The 12133-nt window shown below is 41.6% G+C and overlaps 1 protein-coding gene across 1 annotated transcript in view; it reads left to right on the top strand.

Moving 5' to 3' along the window:
• Positions 1–12133, top strand: part of Ca-alpha1D (Ca[2+]-channel protein alpha[[1]] subunit D) — a 6221746-nt gene that overhangs the window by 3894412 nt on the left and 2315201 nt on the right. The gene's annotated exons all lie outside the window — the stretch shown is intronic.

Below are 12133 nucleotides of genomic sequence, written 5' to 3'. Positions count from 1 at the left end.
AGTACTTTAAAAGAGAGAGGGCCTTAGTTCTATGGGTGGACGCCTTTTCGAAATATCGATATAAAAGTGGACCAGGGGTGACTCTAGAATTTGTTTGTACGATATGGGTATCAAATGAAAGGTGTTAATGAGTATTTTAAAAGGTAGTGGCCTTAGTTCTATAGGTGGACGCCTTTTCGAGATATCGCCATAAAGGTGGACCAGGGGTGACTTTAGAATTTGTTCACGATATGGGTATCAAATGAAAGGCGTTAATGAGTATTTTAAAATGGAGTGGGCCTTAGTTCTATGGGTGGACGCCTTTTCGAAATATCGATATAAAGGTGGACCAGGGATGACTCTAGAATTTGTTTGTACGATATGGGTATCAAATGAAAGGTGTTAATAAGTATTTTAAAAGGGAGTGGGCCTTAGTTTTATAGGTGTTCGCCTTTTCGAGATATCGCCATAAAGGTGGACCAGGGATGACTCTAGAATGCGTCTATACAATATGGGTATAAAACGAAAGGTGTTAATGAGGATTTTAAAAGGGAGTGGGTCGTAGCTCTATGGGTGGACGCCTTTTCGAAATATCGATATAAAGGTGGACCAGGGGTGACTCTAGAATTTGTTTGTACGATATGGGTATCAAATGAAAGGTGTTAATGAGTATATTAAGAGGGAGTGGGCCTTAGTTCTATAGGTGGACGCCTTTTCGGGATATCGTTATAAAGGTGGACCAGAGATGACTCTAGAATGCGTTTGTACATTATGGGTGTCAAATTAAAGGTATTAATAACGATTTTAAAAGGGAGTGGTAGTAGTTGTATATGTGAAAGCGTTTTCGAGATTTCGACTAAAATGTGGACCAGGGTGACCCAGAACATCATCTGTCGGGTACCGCTAATTTATTTATATATGTAATACAAGAAACAGTATTCCTGCCATGATTCCAAGGGCTTTCGATTTCGCCCTGCAGAACTTTTTCATTTTCTTCTACTTAATATGGGAGGTGTCACACCCATTTTACAAAGTTTATTTCTAAAGTTATATCTTACGTCAATAAACCAATGAAATTAGCATGTTTCATCCCTTTTTTCGTACTTGGTATAGAATTATGGCATTTTTTTCATTTTTCGTAATTTTCGAAATCGAAAAAGTGGGCGTGGTCATAGTCGGATTTCGGCCATTTTTTATACCAATACAAAGTGTGTTCAGATAACTATGTGAACTGAGTTTAGTAAAGATATATCGATTTTTGCTCAAGTTATCGTGTTAACGGCCGAGCGGAAGGACAGACTATCTACTGTGTATAAAAACTGGGCGTGACTTCAACCGATTTCGCCCTTTTCACAGAAAACAGTTATCGTCCTAGAATCTTAGCCCCTACCAAATTTCACAAGGATTGGTAAATATTTGTTCGACTTATGGCATTAAATGTATCTTAGACAAATCAAATGAAAAAGGGCGGAGCCACGCCCATTTTGAAATTTTCTTTAGGTTTTGTATTTTGTAGCACCATATCATTACTGGAGTTGAATGTTGACATAATTTACTTATATACTGTAAAGATATTAAATTTTTTGTAAAAATTTCACTTTAAAACAATTTTTTTAAATTTTTGTGAGCTCTGCTCAACTGAGTATAAAAAGTGGGCCGGGTTATCATCCGATTTCGCTCATTTTATACCAATACCAATCTATTCTGGAAACAGATAAGCTCGTGTACCAAATTTGGTGAAGATATCTCAATACTTACTCCAGTTATCGTGTTAACGGACGGACGGACGGACATGGCTCAATCAAATTTTTTTTCGATACTGATGATTTTGATATATGGAAGTCTATATCTATCTCGATTCCTTTATACCTGTACAACCAACCGTTATCCAATCAAAGTTATAATACCCTGTTTACAAGTACAGCTAGGTATAAAAAAAAATAATGAACAGGATTAGCCTGGTGTCATTGAGCACAGCGCGCTGCTACAATGTGCAATACTAGCATCATTAAGCCGATACTAAGTACCCACTCGTACATACGTTAACAAGTAAATCATCATGTACACACACACATACAAGGCAGCAGAGAGTACTCACATATACACACGCATATGGCTACAAATATGCATGTATATGGCTGGTAACCAAGCCTAAAGTTCACGAAATTACTAGACCTTAGGAGAACTATGTGAACGAGGGAACTGAGCGTATAAAAGCAGCGCAAGCTGAGGCATGACTTAGCAGTTTGGTTTAAACACGCAATTAGTTATGAAGTAAAAGTTATTGTACAGTACTCTCAAAGTAGTCTAATAAAGACCATTTTGCATTATTGGGGTTATTTATTCAACAGCGATTCGAACGTTAGCAGAAGGTTTGGAATAACCGGAATTTCCCTAAATTCGTTACAATTGGTGTCAGAAGAGGAATTGTTGAATAAATTCCGAAGATTTCGAATACAATTTGGACATGGCAAAGTTAAGTGAAATAAGCAACTGCAAAAGGAGTTTGAGAACCGTGGATTGAATACAACCGGCAACAGGATCGAACTTCAAGCACGGCTACGAGAGGTAATGGAGTCGGAAGGAATTAAAGTGGATGATGATATCTTTCATCCTGATGGGGACGAGACACCAACAAAAATGGAAGAGAAAAACGAAACATCGCAGGCAGTTACGAGCACAGACTTGAACACGATTTTGGTTGCAATATCTGCTCAAACATCGACGGTGGCATCCCAACTGGAATTACAGGAAACACGTATAACTTCCAAGATGGAAGCACAGGAAGCACGCATAACAGAAATGTCATCACAAATATCCACAAATATGTCATCACAACTGCAAGAGCAGAAGGCATATATGGCATCCCAACTGAAATCACAGGAGACACGTATCTCAGATATGTCGTCAGAAATAACATCTAAAATTGAAGCACGAGGCGCATGTATATCCGAAATGTAGGCACAAATTTCAGCACAGGTATCATCGCAGATCTCTGCACAACTGGAAGCACGTATGGACGAGAAAATAATGCAGTTTACAAATAGAGACCGAGGTGGATGCTTTGAGAGGACGTATCCATGAGTTGGAACTTAATCGCCCGGCTGCTTCAGCGAGTAATACGAAGGTAAAAACTCCATCTTTTGGCGATTCTGGTCTTTAAGCTACAGTTCGAGAAGACCGCAGCAGTGAACAACTGGAATGCTGTAGATAAAGTTGCTGCACTGTTCGTGGCATTGAAAGAGCCTGCAGCTGAAATCTTGCAGACAATTCCAGAGTACGAACGGAACAACTATGAAACATTGATGAGCGCTCTAGATAGGCGATACGAAAGCGAACACAGGAAACAGATATACCACATTTAGTTGCAAAACCGTTACCAAAAATCGAATGAGACTTTGCAGGAGTTCGCATCGGATGTCGAAAGGCTGGCCCATCTAGCAAATGCCGACGCACCCGTGGAATACACCGAGAGGGTAAAAATCTAAAGTTTTACAAATGGCATAAGGGACGTGGAAATGAAGCGACCTACATACGCAAACCCAAAGCTAACATTTGCTGAAACGGTATCCCATGCACTGACTCAGGAAACAGCGTCACTGAATAAGCCCGCATACAAAGATCATCGCGTGTAAGTGGAAAGGCCAGACTGTATAGACACAATTTTGGAAGCATTAAAAGGAACGCAGCAGAAAAACGATGGTGCCGTCAAATGCTTTAAGTGTGGAAAGACAGGGCACATTGCACGTTTTTGCAGTACCATCCCTAACAGTTCCAAAAATGTGGGTAGCCGTAAACGCAGAGCTGAAGGAAATGAGCAAATCTCCAAATTTATTCAATCTTTTAGCTAAAGCGAGTCAGCCGCAAGGGGCGACAGCTGGCTCCCGCAATTGAATGCCCCATAATTTCTATCTCGCAGATTGGAAGAAGGTCAAGCAATCTTGCTGTCGGAGGACATGTGGATGGAAAGGAACGTTTACTGACTGTAGATACGGGTGCATCTCGTTCCATCATTCTATCAGATTTAGTCAACAAGAAGATAAGACCATTGCTTGGAGCAAAATTACGTACAGCCACGGGAGAGGACACCCAGGTAATTGGAGAAGTAGTATATGGAGTAGCAATTGGGAACGTCACAGTACTACACAATTTTATAGTGGCAGAGATTGTTGATGAAATCATAATTGGAGTGGACTTCTTAATCGACCAAGGCATCAAGATCGATATGCAAAGCAAGACGATGCGACATAAGAACATGGATGTGCCACTTAATTTCGGCTACGAAGAGGCTGCTGTAGTAAACGAGTGCTGGTGGAAGAGAGTCAGCAAATACCACCAAAATAAGAAGCAGTCATCTGGGCAAAAGTTGATGGAGATTTTGAGACAAACAAATTGTGGGTTTTCGAAGCAGCAACCAAATCAACAACAAATGTACTCATACGAAAGACTCTGGCTATGATAAAACAAGATGGACGTATTCCGGTAAGAGTACTCAATGGGTTCAAGTCACCACTCAAACTGACCAAAGGAGCTATATTGGGAAGATGCCAAGAGGCTGAAATAGTTATTAACTGTGAACAGCTCAGGAAAAGGTTTCAACTAGCAAGATTAATTTTTCAAATGACATCACGGCATGGACGGAGGGGCTAGAGGAAGACTATCAGAGTAAGGCAAAATAACTGCTCCTAAAGTACGTTAACATATTTGACCAATATGGCTCCAAAACAGACCGCACCAACGTTGTGAAACATCAAATTCACACTGGAGACGCGAGCTCCACGTAGTGTTCCACTGGCGAAGCGGGAAGTTGTGAGTCAAATCATACAAGAAATGAGCGACAGCGGCGTCATCGAACCATCAGCTAGTCCATGGAGCTCACCGGTAGTACTTGTAAAGAAGAAGGATGGAAAAATGAGGTTTAGCGTGGACTACCGGAAGTTGAATGACGTTACGAAAAAGGATAGCTACCCATTGCCGTGAATTAAATACACTCTGGACTCGCTATCTGCTACAAATTGGTTTTCCACACTGGACTTAAAAAGTGGCTACTGGCAAGTGGAAGTGAGGGAGGAAGACAAGGAGAAAACAGCCTTCAGTGTCGGAGATGGTCTTTGGCGGTTTACAGTAATGCCCCTTGGACTACGTAATGCACCAGCTACTTTTGAAGGACTCATGGATCAGTTACTGAAAGGACTACATTGGAAAACATGCTTAGTGTACCTAGGCGACGTCATCGCATTGGGAAAGAGCTTCGAAGAACATCTGAAGAACTTGGAAGAGGTTTTCGAAATAATAGCTGGTGCTGGTCTGAAACTTAGTCCCAAAAAGTGTTCTCTGTTCAAGAAGCAATGACGGAGGGCATCTGCACTGCGAATGAAAAGATAGAAGCAATGAAGAATTGGCCAAGACTACAGAATCTTCATGAGTTAAGAACTTTCCTTGGGCTGTGCACATATTAATGCCGGAAGGTCAATTGGCACGATGGATTGAACGACTCCAAAGGTATGACTTTTCCATTGAGCATCGAAAAGGCAGTATCCATGGAAATGCTGATGCAATATCATGAAGACCATGTAGTTTGAAATGCAAGCACTGTTCAAAGGCCGAGGCTAAAGAAGACATTATAGATGTCCGGCTAATGACTATAACATTTACGTATGAATGGGACAAGGAACAACTAAGGAAGTGACAGCTAGAAGATACAGATCTGTCACATGTTATGCAAGGACTCGAACGAAACGAAAGAACAAATACAGAGGAGATGTCAGCAGAGAGTCCATTGCGAAGTCATATAGGGCACCGGGAAAAAGTTTAGAATTGATATCCGGTTGCTTGCATGGAGTATGGGAGAGTGAGGATGGTCATTGTAAGAAGAAACTGATAGTTGTTTCCAGGAAAAGCATTCCTGATGTGCTCAGCGAGCTGCATAATGGTCCAAGCGGTGGTCATCTTGGAATCACGAAGACGCTCGAGAAAATTAAGCAGATATTCTGTTGGGTTGGTTGCCGCCAGTCGGTCACCGAGTGCATTGCCAACTGCGAGGTTTGCAGCAGAGCGAAAGGGCCCAAAACACGAAGTCATGGCCAGATTTCAGGTGCACCATATGAAAGGATCGCCATGGTTGTCGCAGGTCCATTTCCTACTAGCAACCGCGGGACAAATACTTACTGGTGGTTAAGGATTATTTCAGTAAAGAGGTATACCCATTCCCAAATGAAGAAGCGGAAACAGTAGCAGAAGTGGTTACAAATGATTGGGTTGCAAGGTATGGTGTACCAATGGAGTTACATTCTGACCAAGGCAGGAATTTTGAATCAGCTGCGTTCCAAGAAATGTGTAAGAAGTTGGGCATTCGAAATCACGGACAACTGAATTGCATCCAAAGTCCGATGGTATGGTGGAACGTTTCAATAAAACCTTGGAGGAGCACTTAAAGAAAGTAGTCGACAAGTTCTATAAATAACGGGATACACACATATCATTATTATTGATGGTTTACCGATAGGCAGTGCATGAGACAACGGGCAAAACTCTCGCAAAGATAATTTTTGGCAATGGCCTTCAACTTCCAGCTGATTTGAAGTTTGGGATAGATGCCGATGCGGAGAGAAATGTCAAGAAATCCACTGGTGTCTTGGAAGAAGAGATGAGAGGAATACAAGATCTTGTAAAGCAACGAACAAATATTATGAGTGACAAGATGAAAGCCAGTTACGATAAAGCAATTAATTCGGAAGGTTTTCAGGAAGGAGATTTGGTGCTGTTATACAACCCGCAACGAAAAAAAGGTTTGTCCACGAAATTGTGGTATAAATGGGGTGGCCCATACAAAGTCGTAAAACAGATAAACGATGTAGTTTATCGCATACAAACCATTGGCAAACCACGAACCTAAAGGAAAGTGGTTCATTTGGAAAGGCTAGAAGCGTTTAGATCAGGAAATTTGTCTGATCGGGACGATCACACTTAGGTGGACGGCAGTGTCACACTGCCAGTGTGACGAATATTAGCATCACTAATAGCGTTTTCTTTTCTGAAATAAATTGTTGCTTAAGTAAATGGTAAATCCTTAATAGAGTTAATCCTACCCCAGAAAATTTTGAACATTTATAGTGCATGCAAAAAACATAAAGGGTAGCCAATTTCTTCGCCTAAAGATATGTGAAGTTACGAAAATAAATTGTCACGATCAGCTAGTTTAGCAGTTGCACTGCCACACCGCCATTTTATGTAGGGTAAAAGTGTAACGCTTTTGCGTTGCGAGCAGGCAACAATTTTCAGAACGAAATAACGAAATACCCCGTAAAGGCGTTACCTGCTTTTTAGAACAGAACAAAATATGTTTACAATCCTTGCGCGGCGTACAAAAAGTGTAACACTTTTGCCAGATAAGAAAACGCTATAAGCCAATACTAAGCAGCCACTCGCATGTACGTATACAAATCAATCATCATGTACACACATACATACACCTATTCGTCTCACAAAATCGATATTGCGTTTAACAATGTTACGTGTTACGTCTAGGGACTCAAAGAGATATGATCACATCACTGCATGGAAGACCAAAATTCTGGGGTGCACTATTTCCTACGGCATCATCAGAAGGCATCAAACTCTGATAATCCCTAAATATAAATACCTGTCCCCTTCACGGCATTTCTTCGTTAATGCTGCTAAGCTCTGGACTTCAATTCGAGAAGATGTCAAAGCTGTTATGGGTAGATGTAACTACATAAGGGTAATTCACAATTACTTTATTTCTACAGTGTGAAAGTGATTGCGATCTGACTTGCTCCATACATATTTCTTTCTTTTCTTTTTTCCTTTTACCAAATTTTTTTTCAAATTCTAAATTTAAAATTACAAATATAATATTAATATTAAATAAGCTCTGAATTTAGATACTACGTTAATGTTGTAAGTTACTTGCGAATTGTAATAGACCTAAGTTTTAAAATTTTTGAATTTCCGCTTTTGTGATGTACTTTAAGACTTAGTCTTATATGTACACCCTTACATTCTAAATAAATATACATAAATATAAATATACAAGGCAACAGAGAGATACTCACAAATGCATATCGTCATCAGCCGAAGTAGTACTCACATATACACACGCATATGGCTACAAACTACAAATATACATGTATATGGCTGGTAATCAAGCATGAAGTTCACGAAATTACTAGACCTTAGGAGAACTGGGTGAACGAGGTGTTTATTTTTAGATGAAAATTATAGACAATTTTTAAAGGACCGTTCCGTGACTCTTTTATACATTTTTTTATAAAGGAAAAAGATGAAAGGGTAGGTTTACCGTCCGCACGCAATTTATACATAAATACAGGGGATTAAATTAATTGAGACTCATGTCTTCAACATGGCGGCTCGCCTGCGCCGTTACGTGGTGAAGCAGCTTCTGCAATTTCTCCCGTGTGGTCACTGCCTTCTTGGGCTATAAATGCTGACGGTGACTGCGGGCATAGGGATCGTGTATCCTCTATCTGGGCTGTTGATGGGAGTGTGTCCTTAGTGACGAGATGAGAAGTAGGGATCTCTGCGTTGGGAAGTAGACATAACTTTATTATTTTACGCGTGAAAGTTCCTGCCTGAGTGCGAATATCATCTACGCGGGTATTTTTGTCCCGACCGGGGTGGAGTTTGACAATGCGTCCGAGTCTCCATTCATTTGGGGGGAGTAAGTCATCTTTGATGACCACGAGATCTACTTCCTTGACATTGGGTTGCTTGTGCTTCCACTTATGCCTTTTGTGAAGTTCCTTGAGATACTCGCTTTTCCATCGGGTAATACATTTTTGGTGAATGGCTCTCAACTTCTGCCACTTATGTGTGAGGGACAGGTTGTCAGCGTTGGGCTCGGGTATAGAGAGCAGGGGGCACCACGCAGAAAATGGCCGGATGTTCAGGCCAGGAGATCACTGGGGTCCAGAGACATGGGGCAGATCGGCCTTGAGTTGAGAATCGCTTCGATGCGAACGAAAAGATGGTGAATTCTTCGAAGGTAAACTTCGTATTCCCTGCAGTCTTCGTGAGGTGTATTTTGAAACTCTTGACCCAGAAACCGCCCACGTGAGGTGCATATGGAGGGATAAACTGCCAAGAGAAGCCATGGGTCATGTATTTGTTAGAAACTTCGTTCGCGGTTTCTTGAAGGAATTGCGAGAATCCCTTTTTCAAGTTTCGGTTAGCTCCTAGGAACGTTTTTCCGTTGTCTGACATAATTTTTGAGGGGAGACCACGGCGTCCGGTGAATCGGGCAAAGGCAGCCTTGAATGCTGCTGTGGTAAAATCGGAACACAATTCCAGATACACGGCTTTGGTGGAGAAACATACAAATACACACACATACGCCTTGGAGTAGGGAATTCGACGTAATGTGGAGGTTTTAACAGAGAATGGTGCAACAAAATCAACACCTTTGGTGTGAAAGGAAAGTGAGTAGGTACGTTGCCCAGGGAGGAATGCGGCCATAATCTGGGTGTGGATTTTTTGTTTGTAAATGGTGCACGTCTTACACTGCAGTATGCATTTCTTTAATTTTTTTTCAACCGGGGAATAAAATATTCTTGTTGTACCATCCGAACAATTAACTGCTTTTCAGCATGCAGCATTTCTTCATGGAGAAAAGTGAGCAGCAGCGAACAGAATTTTGAGTTCTCGGGGAGAATAATAGGGAAGCGTTCATTACGACTGAGGTTAGCTTGGGATAAACGGCAATCGACCCGCATGATTCCAAATTGATCCAACGTCGGGTTTAAGGTGAGCAAGGAGGTCTTATTACTGACGAGCGTTGATGCTTGTAGTGACTGCATCTCACGTGGGTAATGAATGTTTTGCGTTTGAGTAATAATACCCATTTTCACTTGCTTTACTTCGCTTTGAGTCAATTTCAGGGACGTAGGAATTGCCCGTTTCCTCGACTTGTTAATTAATCTGTACACTTATGCCATAACGCGAAGTGCTCTAGGGAGGGAAGAGAGGGTTCGAAAGGGTCAACATATTCGACGGTATGAAATGATTCAACGCGGCGCTGTTCAGGTGGGGAGAGATGAGTTGACAATGTTTTCGGCCACAATGAAGGGAGTTTTTGTAGCCATTCCGGGCCTTTCCACCATAAATCGCACATCGAGAGTTCTTGTGGATTACAACCACGGGTACCGAGGTCGGCGGGGTTATCGCTACTCGAAACATGTCTCCAGGTAGCGTTGCTCACAGGTGTGAGGTGGTTTCTTTAGCCAAGCTAACACAATATAGGAGCCTGACCAGAGAAAGAGTTCGCCTGACTTTAATTGTAGCTCAGACCGAATTTGCTTTACCAGCTTTGAGAGTAATACTGCTCCGCAGAGTTCAAGTAGTGGGGGCTGACTATTTGCAGGGGTGCTACTTTACTCTTCGCTACGAGTAGGTGGGACTAGAAGGAGGTTTCGTCTTGTTGGGCGCAGAGATATACAGAGGCACATTATGCTTTTTCCGAAGCATCTGAGAAGCCGTGCTGATTTGGGGAGAATCGGACCCATCGGGGTACGGTAATTTGATTGATTGCGGGGAGATTGTTGCACACCGTTGTCCAATTGTGAAGTGCGCGGGGTTTGACGTTTTCGTCCCAATCGGTTCCTTCCATCCACTGCTTTTGAAGGAGCATTTTTGCAGTGATCATTATTGGCGTTAGCCATCCTGACGGGTCAAAAAGTTTGGCGACAGCTGAAAATATTTGCCGTTTTGTTTTCGAGTCGAGAGCGGGTTCAGGATCATACGTGTAGGAGAACGTGTCTGCAGGGCATTCCATTTTATACCGAGGGTTTTCGTAGAGCTAGAGTCTTAAAACTTTAGAAAATCGATAACAAGCACCTCGTTTTTGAGTGGTTAGCGATTATTTTTCGGAGGGGAAAACCGGCAGATTATAGAGCGTCTTTCACTCAAGTCATTGAACTGACAGTGGACTGTATATTGTGGCCACCCGAGAGTATATTGTAACGAATTTACTGCAATTCCCCTTATTTGCAATCTTCTGCCAACGTTCGTATCGCTAAACTGTTGAATAAATAACTCCAATATTGAATAATGGAAAAATGACCTTTATTAAAGTACTTCACAATAACACTTATACTTTGCAACGAATAGCTTGCTTAATAACCAAACTGATTGATAGCTCAAATGAAACTGACTTCTCGCCTCTACTGTCGCGCCTTTTATACTTTTTGATTTCTCATTGCATACTTCTAGGCTTTTCCATTCCAGAACTTACTAGTTAGTTATCAGCTACAAAACCGCCAGCCACAACTACGTTTATAACTTCTCATTTGAGTAATACTTGCACACCTTATTGCCCTCTCTTTTGAGCAATTCAGATAAGATATAGGCATGTGTTTGTGCATTGCTTCTCCGCTGCTGGTATACGTACATATGTGTAGACGCAATTATTGATTCTTTTATGTAGATACGTAATGATTGATCTATGGATGTGCATGATATCACTGTTTAGCATCGGCTTAGAGATGGCAGTACCCCTTAGTGTTGCTAATATTGTAACACTGCCCTCCACTTAAGTCTGATCGTACCGATCAGACAAATCTCTCGATCTAAACGATGCTAGCCTCTCCAAATGAACCACTTTCATTTTGGTTCGTGGTTTGCCAATGGTTTGTATGCGGTACACGACATTGTTGATCCGTTTAACAACTTTGTATGGGCCTTCCCAGTTACACTGCAATTTCGGGGACAAACCTTTTTTTCGTTGTGGGTTGTATAGCAGCACCAAATCTCCTTCCTTAAACCCTTCCGAATTAATTGCTTTATCGAACCTTGATTTCATCTTGTCACTCATAATCTTTGCTCGTTGCCTTCTTCCAAGACACCAGTGGATTTCTTGACATTCCTCTCCGCATCGGCATCTATCCCATACTTCAAATCAGCTGGCAGTCGAAGGTCATTGCCAAAAATTACCTTTGCGGGAGTTTGGTCCCTTGTCTCATGTACTGCCGATCGGTAGGCCATCAAGAATAATTATATGTGTATATCCCAGTCCTTATGGTACTTGTCTACTACTTTCCTTAAATGCTCCTCCAATGTTCTATTGAAACGTTCCACCATACCATCGGACTGAGAATGCAATGCAGTTGTCCGTGTTTTT

Source organism: Eurosta solidaginis, chromosome X, assembly GCF_040869045.1.
Source record: "Eurosta solidaginis isolate ZX-2024a chromosome X, ASM4086904v1, whole genome shotgun sequence".
NCBI classification, from domain to species: domain Eukaryota; kingdom Metazoa; phylum Arthropoda; class Insecta; order Diptera; family Tephritidae; genus Eurosta; species Eurosta solidaginis.
The sequence above is the reverse complement of the archived record's forward strand: the minus strand, read 5'-3'. Positions and strand labels throughout refer to the sequence as shown.